This window comes from Eptesicus fuscus, chromosome 8 (assembly GCF_027574615.1).
Source record: "Eptesicus fuscus isolate TK198812 chromosome 8, DD_ASM_mEF_20220401, whole genome shotgun sequence".
Taxonomy (NCBI): domain Eukaryota; kingdom Metazoa; phylum Chordata; class Mammalia; order Chiroptera; family Vespertilionidae; genus Eptesicus; species Eptesicus fuscus.
In genome coordinates this window covers 10,488,311-10,510,393 of record NC_072480.1, presented here as the reverse complement: position 1 = coordinate 10,510,393, position 22,083 = coordinate 10,488,311, and the positions used below count along the sequence as shown (strand labels likewise).

The following is a 22,083-nucleotide window of genomic DNA, read 5'->3' as shown; positions in this document are numbered from 1 at the left end:
ACACCTGCTTCTTAAACATGTCAAAGTTACAGCACACCTTAGACTTGTCCAGAGCTGAAGCAACAAGCAACTAACTGGTCTTGAACAACAGGTGCTTTCCTGGGCCACAACTCTGACTGTTGGGAAGCAACCATGGAGCAAGACAGTGGAGCCAGATAGAAGGGACTTTTCATTGAGAGGCAAAATACCCAAATGTCTCTCTGGCCTCTACTTTCAGCTTTGTACATGATTCCCTAACATTAATTTCTTTTATTTAAGGAGCTAATTTGGATTGACTTTTTGAGAATGGTGTCCATTACCTAAATAAGTAATGGGAGAAAGAGATCTCTGTGGTTACATGTAAATTTGTGATAGGTCTACAGCTGAAGAGGTGAAGAGGATGGTAAAGAAATCAGCTACAATCCATCTATGTGAAGGTCAAGCCAGCTTCACTGTACACTTTCTCAATGGCATTATGGAGGCATCTCTTCTCAGGTCCAATCCCAGTTTATATTTCATGGCTGTGCACATGATTTGCCTGCCCAAGCACTCCATAATGTAAGCTAAACCAGATTGCACAATGCCTTGCTCAGATGCCCCTGATACCCTGACGTGGAACTTTCCTGTGCATATAACAAGGACAGTTCCACTGTGCTTTCCAAACTTCTTTTCCAGCTCTCTTCAACAGAAATGAGCAAGTGGTAGAATCCTTTTCATATTTGAAGGTCAAACATCCAGAACTGACATGATTTAGGTTCTTCAGCCACTCAAAGTACGATACTGTCACTCCTCTAGCATTCAAGTAGAGATCTGAAATAGCCATAATGTTTCTCTCCATGAAAATCTTAGCTTCTGGAGTTGTCGGTCTATCGGCATTTCCAGCAATGATCTTGGCTTTGATTCTGAGTGCATTGCACTTGGTCAGCTGCTTCTCAGTGGCAGCAGAAATCAGTATGTCACAGTCGGCCTCTAAGATGCTCCCTTCATAAAGCTTTGCTTTGGAGAAGCCCAGGATTTTTTTTTTCTTTATTGATTAAGGTATTATATATGTGTCCTTATCCCCCCATTGCCTTCCAACCTTCCCCACTCATGCCCTCACACCCTGGTGTCTGCGTCCATTGGTTAGAGAAGCCCAGGAGTGATCCATGTTGCAATTTGAAGTTTTCTAGTTCCTTTTGGTCAATACCACCTGGATCCCATATGCTCCCATCATATTCACCAACACCAACACATTTAACACCAAAGTGATGCCAATGTCTCATAGAGTGCAGGGCCACATTACCAAATCCCTGAACAACAAATGTTTTATCTCCAAACCCTGGTATCATTCCTAAAATGTTCATGTAAGTAGCTTCATTGGTGAAGTTTTCAATCCCGTGGAAAATTCCCTGGCCGGAAGCAGAAATCTGCTCTTAGACTCCACCCTGACTGGTGGGCTCACCAGTGACACAGGCATGGGCTTTAATATAGTGACTGGAGGATGGTGAAGCAGCTAGGTGCTCTGAAGATATATCACTGTCTTTTCATATGGGCATTAATAGGAGTCAGCAATTCATGACATCTCTGCCTCACCCAAGCTCATACCTGAGGCAGACACATCAGTGCCAGGACCAATAAAGCCATTCTTTGCCAGTCCCTTGTGATCTTTTCCAATTCATGATCGGTATAGTAGTTCTCGGGATTGATGTTAACACCAGCTTTGGCGCCCCTGAACGGCACATCAACCACTGCACACAGGCGTCATCAGAGAAGCCAAAGCTTTTACTTCATCTACCCTCATATCAGTGCTCTAAGGAGTAACTCCTTCACGCGGGGTGCCGCGCTGGCTGTGCTGGGCCCGGTAGGCCTCAGGTGACCTCCCAGGAGCCGCGGTGGCAGCGGGTGGGGAAGGACAGGCTCAGCACATGGTTACAGGGCTGGGTGATCGTCAGGACGCCACGCACCTGCTTCTGCTCCTCGCTCTCCCAGGTCTTGAGGTCCTCCACAGAGTGTCCTCCGTGGTGCTGGCGCTGCGGTGGAAGAAGCCCTCCTCCATCTTGAAGAAGCTGGGGTTGTCCTCCTGGGAAGTGGAGGCAGGCTGCCCACGGCCTGGCCCAGCAGCGGGGCCGAGCCCATGGCTGCGACTGGCGCCTGAGAGCAGCAGCGCTTCACCCAGGCAGAGGTGCAAGGCGGTGGGGCTTCACCCAGGCAGAGGTGCAAGGCGGTGGGGCTTCACCCAGGCAGCGGTGCAAGGCGGTGGGGCTTCACCCAGGCAGAGGTGCAAGGCGGTGGGGTTGCACCCAGGCAGAGGTGCAAGGCGGTGGGGCTTCACCCAGGCAGCGGTGCAAGGCGGTGGGGCTTCACCCAGGCAGAGGTGCAAGGCGGTGGGGTTGCACCCAGGCAGAGGTGCAAGGCGGTGGGGTTGCACCCAGGCAGCGGTGCAAGGCGGTGGGGTTGCACCCAGGCAGAGGTGCAAGGCGGTGGGGTTGCACCCAGGCAGAGGTGCAAGGCGGTGGGGTTGCACCCAGGCAGCGGTGCAAGGCGGTGGGGTTGCACCCAGGCAGAGGTGCAAGGCGGTGGGGTTTCACCCAGGCAGAGGTGCAAGGCGGTGGGGTTTCACCCAGGCAGAGGTGCAAGGCGGTGGGGTTGCACCCAGGCAGAGGTGCAAGGCGGTGGGGTTTCACCCAGGCAGAGGTGCAAGGCGGTGGGGTTTCACCCAGGCAGAGGTGCAAGGCGGTGGGGCGGTGGGGCGGAGGCTGGGGACAGTGGGAGGGAGGAAGGGCCCAGCGCGGGCTGCCCTTTTAAGCCACAGCTCCCTGCCTTCCTAGCTGTCCCTCCCCACCACCTAACCACAAGGATGGACTCTGGGGAGGGGGCCTCTGTATGGCAAGGTGGGGGCGTGCTTTGAACACTCTTTATTTTCCTTATTCCTTGAGAATTTCTTATCTTTTTCTTTCATTTCTAAAACATTTCTGAAAAGCAAAGGTATTTTCCTCCCTTCTTATCTCAAGCCAATTGCCCCCTAAGAAGGAGATGGAGTTCATGTTTACTAAACTTTAAAATTCTGAGACTGAATTGGGTCCAACAGACAGTTTTTATTTACCTAAAAGAAACGACATAAATTTAGATAACTTTTTTCTTTTAACAACTGAAAGACTAGTCTTGTCATAAAATATAAGAAATGAACTCAGAGAGGCAAAGGAAAACCATCTTTGGAAGCTCATGAGTCAGACTATTTTAACTAAACAAAATTCAGAAGTGGTTGCTTTCAGAAGATATTAAGCCCTATAGGATATATCCTATAATATCTTCTGAAAGCAACCACTTCTGAATTTTGTTTAGTTAAAGGGATCTACATACTAGAAAGCTACATACTAGAAAGCTAAATACTAAGAAGTAAACATGACAGAAATTGTCATTCCTTTGTCACTCAGAAGAGCCATCTGCTCCTGAGTGAAAGCCATTTTCTATTAAATTCACCAGCGTACTAATTAAAGAATGGCTGGAGGATGGTGAAGCTGCCAGATGCTATGAAGATATATCACTGTCTTTTTATATGGTTAGGCAAACATTTAATTAAACCTGCAGATGCTAAGTCTGCTCTACTCACCAACACAGCTAAATATCATTTACTGAGAAAATCATTTCCTATTAGTGTTTTTCAAGGGACTTTGCTGAAATATTTAATGCCTTTGTACATGATTTAATTAAATGCACCAGTAATTACATTAGGGTGACTTGAACTTGACTTTCCTTGGAGTCTCGTGTCTCCTCATAATTAATCAAACATCTCCTCAATAGTATTCTTATTTGTAGGAGTCAAATTACAGAGAGCCTGGCTTTAAGTATGGGTGCTCAGCCTGTCTCTGACATTTTACTAGGGTGTAATTTTTAATACATTTAAAAGGCCTCTTTTGAAGAAAATTAGAGAAATCTGAGAGGGGATGAAAATGAAATGCAATCCCAGGGTTTGCTTTTTATGGAATTCTTTTAAAATATATATTTTTATTGATTTTTTTGAAAGAGAGTAAGGGAGAGGGAGAGAAAAACATCTATGTGAGAATGAAATATCAATAGGCTGCCGCCTGCACACTCCCTCTTTCTATTATAAACTGTGGTCTTCCCCCTATTCCTCAAATAACTTAACCTTATCTTCTTTATTCAAGCTCTGAATTTACAGATTCTACCCCCAACCCTTTAATCTGGGTGTTTTTCATTTGTGTTTTTTGGTTTCTTTGTTTGTTTTTGTTGTATTTTCTCCCCATGTCTTTCTTTTCTTTTTTTCTCTCTATAATTCTTGCTCTCTTTTTTTTTTTCCTAATTATCTTTTCTCTGGTGGTCACTATTGTTGGGATTATAGGTGTACTGTATACATTCGTGTTCTGTTCCTTCGGTGTCACATCATGTCGTGTTGTATTTTGTGCTATTCAGTAAGCACCTCCACAATGGCTAGCACAATGTGATAGGGAGAAAGCCACATAATAAGACACACTAAGAGAAGACTTCACCCACAAATGGGGCAATAACATGTAAGACCCAACTACATAAGGAGAACCCAAATAACTCAAATAGGGGACCTCCCTAGAATGCAGCACAGGAGATCTGAGAGAATGCACCACTGAGTCCCACAAAACATCTACATAGACCAACCCAAAAGATCTGAGTGGCATAGCAGTTTGATCTAATACACAGAAACAATTACAAAGGAACAGCAAAAATGGGGGGACAAAAAAAAACAACCCCTAAATGAAAGAAAAGGATGAATCACCAGAAAAGCAACTAAATGAAATGGAGACGAGTAATTTTACAGAGAAAGAATTCAGAGTAATTATTATAAGGTTGCTCAAATGTCTCTATGAGAAATTCACCATCATGTGTAAGAATCAAGAGGAAATGAAGAATGACATAGCTGCAATAAAGAACAAAGTGGAAGCTTTCAACAGTAGACTAGAAGCTGAGGACCAAATCAGTGAGTTAGAAGAAAATGTAGACAAAGCACCCAAGCAGAGCAACAACTGGAAAAAATAATTAAAAAGCAGGAGGAGAGTCTAAGGAAGCTTTGGTACAACATTAAATGAAACAACATCTGCATAATAGGGATGGCAGAAGGAGAGGAAGCTGAGCAAGGAATAGAAAACCTGTTTGAAAAATAATGACAGAAAACTTCTCTAACTTTGGGAAGGAAAAAGTCACACAAGTCCAAGAAGTACAGAGAGTCCCAAACAAAATGAACCCCAAAATACTGACACCAAGACACATCAAAATTACGTTTGCAAGTGTAAAAGACAAAGAAAGAATCTTAATGTCTTCCAGAGAGAGACAAGGAATTACCTACAACTGATTTAGACTGTCAACTGATTTCTCAACAGAAACACATTAGGCAAGAAGGGAATGGCATGAAGTATACAAAGTAATGAAAAGCAAGGGACTGAATCCAAGAATATTCTATCTAGTATGTCTATCATTCAAAATTGAAGGTGAAATCAAGAGCTATGGAGACAAAAAAAAAAAAAAAGGCTACGGGAGTTTATTCCCAGCAAACCATCAAAGCAAGAAATACTAAAGGGACTGTTGTAAAAAGAAGAAATAGAAATGGAAGAAGGAACACAGGTATAAAATATAAAAATGGCAACAAACAAGTATCTATCAATAATCATCTTAAATGTAAATGGATTAAATGTTCCAATCAAAAGATATAGGGTAGCTGAATGCATAAGAAAAAATGACCCATATACAGGCAAAGTCTCTTCAAATTCAAGAAGACAGAAATCATATCAAGCATCTTCTCAGATCACAATGGCATAAAACTGGAAATCAACTACAATGAAAACAATCCAAAAAAATCAAACACATGAAGACTAAATAGCATGCTTTTAAACAATGACTGGGTTACCAGAGAGATCAAAGAAGAAATAAAAAACATCATGGCAACAAACAACAATGAAAACACAACAATCCAAAATCTATGGGACACAGCAAAAGCAGCCCTGAGAGGGAAGTTCATAGCTCTACAAGCCTACTGCAAAAAACAAGAAACAATGGTAATAAAGTACCTAACCCTACAACTCAAAGAGTTAGAAAGAGAGCAACAAGAGAAGCCCAGTGTAAGCAGAAGGAAGGAGATAGTAAAGATCAGAGTGGAGATAAATTACATAGAGACCAAAAAAACAATACAAAAGATCAACAAAACCAAGAGCTTGTTTTCTTTGAAAGGATAAACAAGATTGATGAACCTCTAGCCGGGCTCACCAAGAAGCAAAGAGAGAGGACCCAAATAAATAAAATCAGAAATAAAAGATGAGAAATAACAACAGACCCCACCAAAATACAAAGGATTGTTAAAAAATACTATGAACAGCTCTATTCCAACAAACTGGACAACCTGGAGGAAATGGACATATTCCTAAAAAAAATACAACCTTCCAAAACTCAATCAGAAAGAATCTAAACATCTCAATAGGCCAATAACTATGGAAGAAATTGAAGCAGTCATCTAAAAGCTTCCAGCAAACAAAAGCCTGGGGCCAGATGCTACACAGGGGAGTTTTACCAAACATTCAAGGAAGAACTTAAACCTATCCTCCTCAGACTATTTCAAAATATTCAAGAGGAAGGAACACTTCCAAACTCATTCTATGAAGCCAGCATCACCCTAATACCAAAACCAGATAAAGACAACACAATGAAAGAGAATTACAGGCCAATATCCCTCATGAACATAGATGCCAAAATCCTCAACAAAATTCTAGCAAATCGGATCCAGCAGTACATCAGAAAGATCATACACCATTACCAAGTAAGATTTATCCCAGCGATGCAAGGATGGTACAATATCCGCAAGTCAATAAACGTGATACATCACATAAACAAATTAAGAGATAAAAACCACATAGTCATATCAATTGATGCAGAAAAAGCATTTGACAAAATCCAACACCCATTTTGGATAAAAACTCTCAGCAAGGTGGGAATAGAAGGATCATAACTCAACATAATAAAAGCTATATATGATAAACCCACAGCAAACATCATACTCAATGGGCAAAAACTAAAACCATTTCCCCTAAGAACAGGAACAAGACAGGGATGCCCACTCTCACCACTCCTGTTCGACATAGTAATGGAAGTTTTAGCCATTGCAATTAGACAAGAAGAAGAAATAAAAGGCATCCAAATTGGAAAAGAAGAAGTAAAGCTGTCCTTATTTGCAGATGACATGATATTGTACATAGAAAACCCTAAAGATTACATCAAAAAACTATTAAACTTAATAAATGAATTTGGCAATGTAGCAGGATACAAAATTAACGCCAAGAAATCTATGGCATTTCTATACACCAATAGTGAAGTTACAGAAAGAGAGACTAAAAAAGCAATCCCATTTACTATCGCACAAAAAAAATTAAGATACCTAGGAATAAACTTAACTAAGGAAGTAAAAGATCTATACGTGGAAAACTATAGGACACTGAAAAAAGAGATAGAGGAAGACATAAACAGATGGAAGAACATACCATGTTCATGGATTGGTAGAATCAACATCATTAAATTGTCCATACTACCCAAAGCAATCTATAGATTCAATGCACTCCCCATTAAAATACCAACGGCATATTTCACAGACCTAGAAAGAACTCTCCAAAAATTCATCTGGAATAAAAAAAGACCCCGAATAGCCACAGCAATCCTGAGAAAGAAGAACAAAGTAGGAGGGATCTCAATACCAGATTTCAAGCTGTATTACAAAGCCACTGTTCTCAAAACAGCCTGGTACTGGCACAAGAACAGACATATAGATCAATGGAATAGAACAGAAAATCCAGATATCGACCCAAACCACTATGTTCAATTAATATTTGACAAAGGAGGCATGAACATACAATGGAGTCAAGACAGTCTCTTCAATAAATGGTGTTGGGAAAATTGGACAGATACATAAAAAAAAAAATGAAACTAGACCACCAACTTACACCATACACAAAAATAAACTCAAAATGGATAAAGGACTTAAACATAAGACAGGAAACCATAAAAATACTTGAGGAATCCACAGGCAGAGAAATCTCAGACATATGCCGAAGCAATTTCTTCACCGATACAGCTCCTAGGGCAATGGAAACTAAAGAGAAAATGAACAGGTGGGACTACATCAAAATAAAAAGCTTTTGCACAGCAAAAGAAACCATCAACAAAACAACAAGAAAGCCCACTGTATGGGAGAACATATTTGCAAATGTTATCACTGATAAAGGTTTAATCTCCAACATCTGCAGGGAACTTATACAACTTAATAAAAGGAAGATAAATGATCCAATAAAAAAATGGGCAACGAACCTAAATAGATTCTTTTCAAAAGAAGACAGAAGGAGGCCAAGAGGCATATGAAAACATGCTCAAAGTCACTAATTATCCAAGAGATGCAAATCAAAATGACAATGAGGTACCATCTCACAACTGTCAGAATGGCAATCATCAACAAATCAATAAATGACAAGTGCTGGCAAGGATGTGGAGAAAAAGGAATCCTCATGCACTGCTGGTGGGAATGCAGACTGGTGCAGCCACTGTGGAGAACAGTATGGAGTTTCCTCAAAAAACTAAAAATGGAACTCCCATTTGACCCAGTGATCCCACTTCTAGGAATATATCCCAAGAAACTAGAAACACCAATCAGAAAGGATATATGCACCCCTATGTTCATAGCAGCACAATTCACCATAGCTAAGATTTGGAAACAGCCTAAATGCCCATCAGCAGATGAGTGGATTAGAAAACTGTGGTACATCTACACAATGGAATACTATGCTGCTATAAAAAAGAAGGAATTCTTACCATTTGCAGCAGCATGGAGAGCATTATGTTAAGTGAAATGAGCCAGGCAATGAAAGAGAAATACCACATGATCTCACTCATTTATGGAAAATAAAGAACATTATAACCTGATAAACAAAAAGATTTACACAGAGGCAGTAAAACACCGAAAGGATTGTCAAATTTCAGCAGGAAGGCTGGGGAGTGTTGGCGGGGGCGGGGAGGCGGGGGAAGAGATCAACCAAAGGACTTGTATGCATGCATATGGGCACAACCAATTGACACAAGACACTGGTGGGGTGGGATTAGGGCATGTGACAGGGGGTAGGGGAGGCTGGGGGAAGGTCTATAGGGGAAAAAAGGGGATATATGTACTACTATGTGTAATACTTTAAACAATAAAATTAAATTAAAAAGAAGAAAACATGACCCATATATATATATACTGCCTAAAGAAACCCACCTCAGAAAAAAGGACTCACAACACTAAAGTCAAGGGATGGAAAAAAACTCTTCAGGCAAATGGAAATTTAAAAAAAAAAATGGGGTTTCAATACTTATATCTGACAAAATAAATTCCAAAGTGAAGGCATTAACAAGAGATAAAGAGGGCTATTTCATAATAATAAAATAATTGATACACAAGAAGTGATAACTCTGGTAAACGTATATGCACCCAATACAGGAGCATTTAAATATAAAAAACAAACTTCTGGAAGATACCAAGGGAGAGATAGACAGTAATACAATCATAGTAGGGGACTTTAATACCCCACTGACATCACTGGATAAATCTTCTAGACAAAAAATCAACAAGAAAACAGCAATCCTAAATGACACTATAGAACAGATGGAACTAATTGGCATCTTCAGAACATTTCACCACAAAGCTATGGAATATACATTCTTCTCAAGTGCACATGGGACATTTTCAAAGATAGACCACATATTAGGACACAATCTAAGTCTCTATAAATTCAAGAAGATTGAAATCATATCAGGCATCTTCTCAGACAACAATGGCATGAAATTAGAAATCAGGTACAATAAAAACACTCAAAGACAATCAAATGCATGGAGGGTAAATAGCATGCTATTAAACAATGAATAGGTTACCAAAGAAATAAAACACATCCTAGAAACAAATAACAATGAACACACAACAATCTAAAATCTATGGGACACTGTGAAAGCAGTTCTGAGAGGGAAGTTCATAGCACTACAGGCCTGCCTCAAAAAATAAGAAAAACTGGTAATAAATTATCTAACACTACAACTTAAAGAATTAGAAAGAGAGCAACAAGAAAAGCCCAGAGTAAGTAGAAAGAAGGAAATAATAAAGATCAGAGTGAAAATAAATGGCATAGATTAAAAAATAAATAAAACGTATCAAGAGCTGCTTCTTTGAAATGATAAATAATATTGATGAACATCTAGCCAGACTCACCAGGAAATAAAAGAGAAGACCCAAATAAACAAAATTAGAAATGAAAAAACTGAACTGACCCCACAGAAATACAAAGGATTGTAAAAAATACTATGAATGACTTTACTCCAACAAACAGGACAACGTGGATGAAATGGACATATTTCTAAAAAATACAACTTTCCAAAACGCAATCAGGAAGAATCAGAAAAACCTGAATAGGCTGATAATTACTGATGAAATTGAAGCAATAACAAAAATTCCCAATAAACAAAAACCCTTGTCCAGACAGATTCACAGGAGAGTTTTACCAAATATTAAAAGAAATTACTTTTCTACTCCTCAAACTATTCCAAAAAATTCAAGAGAAAGGAACACTTTCAAACACTTTCTATGAGGCCAAAATTACCCTAATCCCAAAACCAGATAAAGACAAAACAAAGAAAGAGAACTACAGGGCAATATCCATGATGAACATAGATGTTAAAGTCCTCAACAAACTTTAAGTAAATTGGATCCAGCAAAACATTAAAAATATCATACATCATAACCTAGTGGGATTTATTCTGGTGATGCAAGGCTGGTACAATATTCACAAATCAATGAATGTGATACAGCACATAAATAGATTGAAAGACAAAAATCACATGATTATATCAATCAATGCAGAAAAAGCATTCAACAAAACCCAACATCCTTTTTTGATAAAAACTCTCAGCAATGTGGGAATAGAGGGAACATACCTCAACATAATAAAGGCCATATATGACAAACCTACAGCCAACATCATACTCAATGGGAAAAAAACTAAAATCATGTCTCTTAAGAACAGGAACAAGACAGGTATGCCCTCTTTCACCACTCTTGTTCAACATTGTTCTGGAAGTCACGGCCGTAGCGATCAGATAAGAAGAAGAAATAAAAGGCATCCAAATTGGAATGGAGAAAGTAAAATTCTCATAATTCACAAATAACGTGATACTAGTACTGTACATAGAAAACCCTAAAAACTCCATCAAAATACTACTAGATTTAATAAAAGAATTCAGAAACTTAGCAGGATACAAAATTAACACCCAAAAATCATAGCATTTTTTATATACCAATAGTGAACTCTCAGAAAAAGAAACTAAACAAGCAATCCCAGTTACCATTGCAACAAAAAATAAGATACTTAGGAATAAACCTAACCAAAGAGGTAAAATACATGTACTTGGATAACTACAGGACACTGAAAAAAGAGATAGAGGAAGATATAAAAAAGTGAAAGAATATACCATGTTCATAGATTGGTAGAATCAACATCATTAAAATTTCCATATTACCCAAAGCAATCTATAGATTCAATGCAATCCCTATTAAAATGCCAATGGCATATTTCACAGGCCTAAAATTTATATGGAACCAAAAAAAGACCTCAAATATCCACAGCAATTTTGAGAAAGAAGAACAAAGTTGGAGAAATCACAATACCAGATATCAAGTTCTACTACAAACCCACTGTACTCAAAACAGCCTGATACTGTAACAAGAACTGCCATATAGATCAATGGAACAGAACAGAGAATCCAGAAATTGACCCAAGCCACTATGCTCAATTAATATTTGACTAAGGAGGCAAGAGCATACATTGGAGCAGAGATAGTCTCTTCAATAAATAGTGTTGGGAAAATTGGACAGGTACATGCAAAAAAAATGAAAATAGACCACCAACTTGCACCATACACAAGAATAAACACAAAATGGATAAAAGGCTTAAATGTAAGTCGTGAAACCATAAAAGTTCTAGAAGAAACCATAGGCACCAAAATCTCAGACATCTCGCATAGCAATATGTTTACGATACATTTACTAGGGAAAGGGTAACTAAGGAGAAAATAAACTAATGAGACTACATGAAATTAAAAAGCTTCTGCACAGCAAAAGAAACCATCAACAAAATAAAAAGAGAGCACACTGAATGGGAGAACATATTTGGCAATGATATATGATAAAGGGTTAATATCCAAAATACATAAGGAACACATATAACTTAACAGAAGGAAGACAAACAATCTAATTAAAAAATGAGCAAAGGACCTAAATAGACACTTCTCCAAAGTGGACATACAGATGGCCAAGAGACATATTAAAAAATGCTCAAGTCACTGATCATCAGAGAGATGCAAATCAAAACAGAAATGAGGTATCACCTCACACCTGTCAGAATGGCTGCCATCAACAAAGAAACCAATGACAAGTGCTGATGAGGATGTGGAGAAAAGGGAAACCCTAGTGCACTGCTGGTAGGAATGCAGACTGGTGTAGCCATTATGGAAAATAGTATGGAGTTTCCTCAAAAAATTAAAAATGGAACTGCCTAAGGAACTGGTGGACATTGAAATTGGGTCTCAAAAGAACTGTTGGTCCAGAAAGAAACTTACTACAGACTGATTCATTTGCCTGTCAGCATAACTATTATTGCTCGTCTCACATTCGGTTCTTATAAGTATATTTCTAGTAACACATGATCTCACTCATCTAGGGGAAATGATGAACAACATAGACTTATGAACAAGAACAGACCCAGAAACAAGGAGGCATCGATTGGACTGTCGGGCCTCAGAGGGAGGGTAGGGGAGAGTGGGGGTAGGGTGGAGAGATCAACCAAAGGACTTGTGTGCATGCATACAAGCCTAACCAATGGTTAAGGACCACAGGGGGGTGGGGGCATCCGTGGGGAGGGGTGGGGGATAGGAATGGGGGGATGAGGACAAATATGTGACACCTTAATCAATAAAGAAATTTTAAAAATCATTTAAAAAATTGAACTGCCATTTGACCCAGTGATCCCATTTCTAGTAATATATCCTAAGAAACCCCCCCCAAAAAAAAAAACAATAAAAAAGAATGTATGCGCCCTATGTTCATAGCAGCACAATTTACAATAGCTACAATCTGGAAAAAAGCCCATCAGTAGATGAGTGAATAAAAAGTCTATGGTACATTTACACTATGGAATACTCTGCAGCAGTAAAAAAGAAGAATTTCTTACACTTTGAGATAGCATTGAGGTTTCCAGAGAGTATCATGCTAAGTTAAACAACTCAGTTAGAGAAAGATAAGTATCACATAATCACACTCATATGTGGAATCTAAGTAAAAATTAACTGATGAATTGAGTGGATCGAGAGACATGAAAGCATGGAACTGTGTGGAAACTTATAGGGAAAGTGGGAGAGGGTGGGTGGGTGGAAGGTAATCAACCAATGACCTTGTATGCATATATGCATGGCCCATGGACACAGACAAATGGGCCAGTGAGGGCCTGGGGTGAGGTGTGGGCCGGCTGGAAGAGGTCAATGAGGGGGAGGTGAGGGAAAGGAGGACATATGTAATACTCTCAACCATAAGGAATTATTTTTTAAAAACTGAAGGCCATAATAAAAGATAATGAAATTTACTACATAATACTAAAGGAATCAATCCAACAAGAGGATATAACCCTGGGAAACATATATGCACAAAATATAAGAACAACCAAATATATTAAAAAAAACAAAAAACTTCTGGAGGACTTTACAGGAGAGATTGACAACAATACAATAATAGTAGGTGACATTAACACCCCACTGATATCACAGAGTATATCATCTAGACCAAAAAAAAAAAAAAATCAATAAGGAAACAGTGATCCTAAACAACACACTGGATCAGATGGAATTAATTGACATTTTCAGGACATTTCACCCCAAAACTACAAAATATACATTCTTCTCTAGTGCACACAAGTCATTCTCAAAGATAGACCACATGTTAGTACATAAACTAAGTCTCTACACGTTCAAAATGATTGAAATTATATCAAGCATCTTCTTGGATCACAATGGCATGAAGCTAGAAATCAACTGCAATAAAAATACTCAAAAACATTCGAACACATGAAGGCTAAATAGCATAGTATTAAACAATGAATGGGTTACCAACAAGATCAAAGAAGAAATAAAAAAACTTTTGGAAACAAATGAAAATGAATAGATAACAAACTCAAATCTATATAAACACAGCAAAAGCAATCCTAAGAGGCAAGTACATAGCAGTACAGGCCTACCTTCAAGAAAGGAGAACAATTGCTAATAAACTATCTAACCCTACAACTTAAAGAATTAGAAAGACCCCTGGGTCCGTGTGAGGCCATGTGTCCCTGGATCCGGGTGAGGCCTCGCGCACCTAGGCCTGGGTGAGGCCACGTGCCCCTGGGTCTGGGAGAGGCCACGCGTCCCCGGGTCCGGGTGAGGCCATGTGTCCCTGGATCCGGGTGAGGCCTCGCGCACCTAGGTCTGGGTGAGGCCACGCGCCCCTGGGTCTGGGAGAGGCCACGCGCCCCCGGGTCCGGGTGAGGCCATGTGTCCCTGGATCCGGGTGAGGCCTCGCGCACCTAGGTCCGGGTGAGGCCACGTGCCCCTGGGTCTGGGAGAGGCCACGCGCCCCTGGGTCTGGGTGAGGCCATGTGTCCCTGGATCCGGGTGAGGCCTCACGCACCTAGGTCCGGGTGAGGCCACGTGCCTCTGGGTCTGGGAGAGGCCACGCGCCCCCGGGTCCGGGTGAGGCCATGTGTCCCTGGATCCAGGTGAGGCTGGGTCCCGGGTCTGGGTGAGGCCTCGTGCACCTAGGTCCGGGTGAGGCCACGCACCACTGGACCCGGATGAGGCTGGTGCCTGAGCCCGGGTGAGGCCATGTGCCCCTGGATCCATCCGGGTGAGGCTGGGTCCCGGGCCCGGGTGAGGCCACTCGCCCCTTGGGTCTGGGTGAGGCCACGTGCCCCTTAGTCTGGGTGAAGCCATGCCCCTGGGTCCGGCCGAGACCAAACCAGAGGGAGTCGGACCTCTGTTACCACCATTTGTCCACCATCCAGAGCAGAGGGGTCAGTGCTGACATGTACACATAAGGAACTGGTGGACATTGGAATTGGGTCTCAAAAGAACTGTTGGTCCAGAAAGAAACTCACTACAGACTGATTCATTTGCCTGTCAGCATAACTATTATTGCTCGTCTCACATTCAGTTCTTATAAGTATATATCTAGTGACATATGATCTCGCTCATCTAGGGGAAATGATGAACAACATAGACTGAGGAACAAGAACAGAACCAGAAACAAGGAGGCATCGATCAGACTATCGGGCCTCAGAGGGAGGATAGGGGAGGTTGGGAGGAGGGGGGAGAGATCAACCAAAGGACTTGTGTGCATGCATATGAGCCTATCCAACGGTTAAGTTCAACAGGGGGTTGGGGCATACGTGGGGAGGGGTGTGGGATGGGAATGGGTTGATGAGGACAAATATGTGACACCTTAATCAATAAAGAAATTTAAAAAAAAAGAATTAGAAAGATAACAACATGAAAAGCCCAGAATAAGTATAAGGGAGGAAATAATAAAAATCAGATGGGAAATAAATGACATAGAGACTAAAAAAAAAAAAAATACAAAAGATCAATGAAACCAAGAGATAATTCTTTGAAAAGATAAACAAGATTGACAAACCTTTAGCCAGACTCATTAAGAAACAAAGTGAGGATAGATACAGAGACAGTAAAGCATCAAACAGACTTGCAAATTACAGAGGGAAAGTTAGGGAGAGGTGGGGGAGATAAGAAATCAAACAAAGGACTTGTATGCATGCATATAAGCATAAACAATGGACGCAAAACTCTGGGGGGTGAGGGCATGTATGGGTGTGGGGTAGGGGGGGCAATGGTAAGATATGCACACATATAATACCTCAATAAAAAAAATGTTTAAAAAAATAATAAAAATAATAAAATAAATAAATAAAAAAGAAACAAAGTGAGGAGAAACCAAGATGGCAGCATAGGTAAACACCTAAACTGCTGCCTCGCACAACAATTTCAAAAAACTACAACTAAAAGACAAAATGTCTATCATCCAGAACCATGGGAAAGCTGGCTGAGTGGAAGTTCTACAACTAGAAGGAAAGAGAAAAGATCACTGAGACGTGCACAAGCAATGAAAAGCTGAGGTACGGAGGTGCGCGAATCAGGTTGGCAGCAGGTGTCTGGGTGCGCTGCTTCTTTCAACCCGAAGGGAGACAAGCTCCTGATTACTCTGAACTCCAGTTTCTGGGGAGACGCTGGGGACCCAAGCTCCTACGGGGAGAAGCTGGACTGTCTGCCATCGAGTTGGAAAGTAAGGGTGGCTTTCTTGCAGAGGTGCGCCCAGGAATCATTATTTACTGCACTGAGGTGTGGGTCGCGGGGACTTGGAAACACGGAGACACAGAGATGGCTGACTGGCAGCCATCACTGTTTGCCACACCCTAACCTAATGACTCCCTGACACCCCGCTCCGCACAATCTACAAACCCACCCAAGCTCTGAGCAGCGGCTTTTGCATATAAATGGCCTGCCCTATCATAGCTTAACCAAACAAACTGCAGCTCTGGTCAGACAGCTCCAAAACCACCCTACCAACTCAGGCAAGCAGGGAAAATGCAGAGACAAAGAAACAGATGACAAATAAAAGAAATGGAGGAAAACAAACTACTGGATATAGAGTTCAAAACCACGGTTATAAGGTTTTTCAAGAATTTCCTAGAAAAGGCCAATAAATTCAATGAGACCCTAGAGGATATGAAAAAGGACCAACTAGAAATTAAACATACACTGACTGAAATAAAAAATATTATACAGAGACCCAACAGCAGACTAGAGGATCCCAAGAATCAAGTCAAAGATTTGAAATACAAAGAAGCAAAAAACACTCAACCGGGAAAGCAAAAGAAAAAAGAATCCAAATATTTGAAGATAGTGTAAGAAGCCTCTGGGACAACTTCAAGCGTACCAACATAAGAATTTGGGGGTGCCAGAAGAAGAAAGAGAGCAAGATACTGAAAACCTATTTGAAGAAATAATGACTGAAAACTTCCCCCACCTGGTGAAAGAGATAGACTTATAAGTCCAGGAAGCGCAGAGAACCCCCAAAAAAAGGAATCTAAAGAGGACCACACCAAGACACATCGTAATTAAAATGCCAAGAGCAAAAGACAGAGAATATTAAAAGCATCAAGAGAAAAACAATTAATTACCTACAAGTGAGCACCCATACGATTGTCAGCTGATTTCTCAACAGAAACTATGCAGGCCAGACGGGAGTGGCAAGAATTATTCAAAGTGATGAATAGCAAGAACCTACAACCAAGATTACTCTATCCAGCAAAGTTATCATTCAGAATTGAAGGTCAGATAAAGATCTTCACAGACAAGAAAAAGCTAAATGAGTTCATCACCACCAAACCAGTATTATATGAAATGTTGAAAGGTACTCTTTAAGAAGAGGAAGAAGAAGAAAAAGGTAAAGATAAAAATTATGAACAACAAATACATATCTATCAACAAGTGAATCTAAAAATCAAGTGAATTAAAAATCTGAGGAACAGAATAAACTGGTGAATATAATAGAATCAGGGGCATAGAATGGGAGTGGATTGATAATTCTCAGTGGGAAAGGGGTGTGGGGGTACAGGAAGAGACTGGAAAAAATCATACACCTATAGATGAGGACAGTGGGGGGAGGTAAGGACAGAGAGTGGGGTGGGAACCGGGTGGAGGGGAGCTATGGGGGGAAAAATTGTAATAATCTGAACAATAAAGATTTATTAAATTAAAAAAAAGAAAGAAACAAAGTGAGTGGACCCAAATAAATAAAATCAGAAATAAAAGTGGTGAAGTAACAACCCACACTACAGAAATACAAAGGTTTGTAAGAAAATACTATGAACAATGATATGCCAACAAGCTGGACAATATGGATGAAATGGGTAAATTCCTAGAAACATACAATTGTCCAAAACTCAATTAGGAAGAATCAGAAAACCTGAGTAGACTGATGAAATTGAAGCAATAATCAAAAACTCCCAGCAAGCAAAAGCCCTGGAACTGGCGGCTTCACAGAGGAGTTTTAACAAACATTCAAAGAAGAACTAACACCTATCCTCAAACTATTAAAAAAAAATGTAAGAGGAAAGAACACTTCCAAGCTCTTTTTACAAGCATTATTATAATTCCAAAACCAGATAGAGACACTACAAAGGAAAAGAATTATAAGCAATATCCCTGATTAACATAGATGCTAAAATTCTCAACAAAATATTTACAAATCTGATCCAGCAATATATTACAAAGATCATATACCATTACCAAGTAGGATTTATTCCAGGGATGCAAGGATGATACCATATTAGCAAAACAATAAATGTTATACATCACATAAAAGAATTGAAAGACAAAAGTCTCATGATCATATTAATAGATGCAAAAAAAAGCATTCAACAAAATCCAACACCCATTTTTGTAAGAACTCTAACAAAGCGGGGAAAGAAGGTTCATACCTTAACATAATAAAGAATATGACAAACCTAGAGCCACATCATACTCAATGGACAAAAACTAAAAGCATTTACCCTAAGTAGAGGAACAAGACAGGGATGTCCACTATCACCACTATTATTCAACACAGTTCTGGAACTCCTAGCCACAGCAATCAGACAAGAAAAAAAAAAGGCATCCAAATTGGAAAGAAGGAAGTAAAATTAGTTATTCACAGATGACATGATATTGTACATAGAAAACCCTCAAGACTCCACCAAATACTACAAATTTAATAAATAAATTCAGCAAATGCAGGATATAAAATTAACACCCAGAAATTGATGGCATTTCTATACACCAATAATGAATTTTCAAAAAGAGAAACTAAAAAGAAAATCTTACTTATCATTGAAACAAAAAAGCAAGATACTTAGAAATAAATTTGATCAAAGAAGTAAAAGACCTGTACTCAGAAAACTACAGGACATTGAAAAAAGAGATAGAGGAAGATACAAACAAATGGAAGAATATACCATGATTGTGGTTTGATAGAATTAATATTATTAAAATGTCCATACTACACAGAGCAATCTATAGATTCAATGCAATCCCTATTAAAATACTAATGGCATATTTCACAGATCTAGGTCAGTGGTTTTTTTAGTCTCCTACTATGACTGTATGGCTATCAGTCTATGCTTTAAAGTCCACAAAGAGTTTTTTTAATATATTTTGTTACTCCTGTATTGGGTGCATATATGTTTACCAGTGTTATATTTTCTTGTTGGATCAATCCCTTCAGTACCATGTAGTGCCCTTCCTTGTCTCTTGCTCTGGCCTTTGTTTTGAAGTCTTTTTTTTTTTTTTTTTCCAGATATGAGTATTGCTACTCCAGGTCTTTTTTTTCCACTTGTATGGAATATTTTTTCCATCCCTTCACTTTCAGCCCCGGTTTGTGGAAAACTCATTTGTGGACTATTATGTGAGTGTTTTGTTCTGAGGTGGGTTTCTTGTAAACAACATACATATGAGTCATGTTTTCTTATCCATTCAGCTACCCTGTGTCTTTATTGGAGCATTTAATCCATTTACATTGAAGATTATTAGTGATAGATACTTAATCACCATTTTTATTTTCTTTATACCTATTTTCCTCTATCTTGTTTTCTACTTCTTAAAGCAATCCCTTTAACATTTCTTGCAATGCTGGTTTGGTTGTAATGTACTCCTTTAGCCTATTTATTTATTTATTTATTTATTTATTATTTATTTATTTATTTTGTCTGAAAAGCTCTTTCACCTTCAATTTTAAATGATAGCCTTGCTGGATAGAGTAGTCTTGGATTCTGGCCCTTGCTTTTCATTACTTTGAATACTTCAGTATTCCTTTCTGGCCTGAAGTGTTTCTATTGAAAAATCAGTCGACAGTCTAATGGGAACTCTTTTGTAGGTAACTTTCTGTCTCTCTCTTGATGTCTTTAAGATTCTTTCTTTGGCCCTAACTGGTTTGGTTCAGTGGATAGAGCATCGGCCTGCAGACTCAAGGGTCCCAGGTCCGATTCCGGTCAAGGGCATGTACCTTGGTTGTGGGCACATACCCTGTAGGGAGTGTGCAGGAGGCAGCTGATTGATGTTTCTCTCTCATTGATGTTTCTAACTCTCTATCCTTCTCCCTTCCTCTCTGTAAAAAATCAATAAAATATATTTAAAAATAAAAGATTCTTTGGCTTTAATGTTTGCCATTTTAATTATGTGTCTAGGTGTGGGTATCTTTGGGGTTCATCTTGATTTGAACTCTCTGTGCCTCCTGGATTTGTGTAACTTTTCCTTCACCAGGTTTGGGAAGTTTTCTATTATTATTTCTTCAAACATGTTTTCTGCTCCTTGCACACATTCTTTTCCTCCTGGTAATTCTATGATGCAAATGTTGTTATATTTTCTGTTGTGTCAAAGTTCTCTTAAACTACCCTCCCACTTTTTAATTTATTTTTTCTATTTGCTACTTTAATTAGGTGTTCATTTCTACCTTGTCTTCCAAATCACTAATTCCATCCTCTCCTTCATCCAACCTACTTTTAATTTTTTCCTGTGTATTCTGGGTGTCAGATATAGTATTCTTCACTTCTGACTGGTTCTTGTTCCTGGTTTCTATTTCCTTTTTCATGCTGTTCTAATTCCCACTAAGTTCCTTATAATTCCACTGAGTTCCTTGAGCATCTTTATAACCATTATTCTAAATTCTATGTCTGATAAGTTGCTTGCTTCCATTTCATTTAATTATTTTTCTGGACATTCCTCTTTTTTTCTTTTGGGGGTTGTTCTTTCTCTTCACAGTTTGGCTGTCTCTTTGTGCTTGTTCTTTTTTAAAAAAAATAAATCTTTATTGTTCAGATTATTACAGATGTTCCTCTTTTTTCCCCCATAGCTCCCCTCCACCTGATTCCCCCACACACACCCCATGCCCTTACTCCCCGCCACTGTCCTCATCCATAGGTGTAAGATTTTTGTCCAATCTCTTCCTGCACCCCTCACGTCCCCAACCCCCGAGAATTGTCAGTCCACTCCCTTTCTATGCCCCTGATTCTATTATATTCACCAGTTTATTCTGTTCATCAAATTTTGTATTCACTTGATTTTTAGATTCACTTGTTGATAGATATGTATTTGTTGTCACTTTGTTGTTCATAATTTTTATCTTTATCTTTTTCTTCTTCTTCCTCTTCTTAAAGAATACCCTTCAGCATTTCATATAATCCAGGTTTGGTGGTGATGAACTCATTTAGTTTTTTCTTGTCTGTGAAGCTCTTTATCTGACCTTCAATTCTGAATGATAGCTTTTCTGGGTAGAGTAATCTTGGTTGTAGGTTCCTGCTATTCATCACTTTGTATATTTCTTGCCACTCCCTTCTAGCCTGCATAGTTTCTGCTGAGAAATCAGCTGATAGTCGTATGGGTACTCCCTTGTAGGTAACTCACTGTTTTTCTCTTGATGCTTTCAAGATTCTCTCATTGTCTTTTGCCCTTGGCATTTTAATTATGATGATGTCTTGGTGTGGTCCTCTTTGGATCTCTCTTGTTTGGGGCTCTCTGCACTTCCTGGACTTTTAAGTCTACTTCTTTCACCAGGTAGGGGAAGTTTTCTGTCATTATTTCTTCTAATAGGTTTTCAATATTTTGCTCTCTCTCTTCTTCTGGCACCCCCATAATTCAGATGTTGCTACACTTGAAGTTGTCCCAGAGGCTCCTTACACTATCTTCATATTTTTGAATTCTTTTTTCTTTTTGTTTTTCTAGTTGGGTGTTTTTTACTACCTCGTATTTCAAATCTTTGGTTTGATTCTTGGGATCCTCTAGTCTACTGTTGAATTTCTGTATATTATTCTTCATTTCAGACAGTGTATGCTTAATTTCTAGTGGGTCCTTTTTCATATCCTTGGAGGTCTCACTAAGTTTCTCGGAGGTTTCTAGAAGATTCTTGAGTAACCTTATAACTGTGGTTTTGAACTCTATATCCAGTAGTTT

General features: G+C 39.5%; 1 pseudogene; it reads right to left on the bottom strand.

Annotated features, from left to right (window-relative positions):
- Positions 1–406: 406 nt before the first annotated feature.
- LOC103295640 (glutamate dehydrogenase 1, mitochondrial-like) lies at positions 407–20,725 on the bottom strand (annotated as a pseudogene).
- Positions 20,726–22,083: the final 1,358 nt, after the last annotated feature.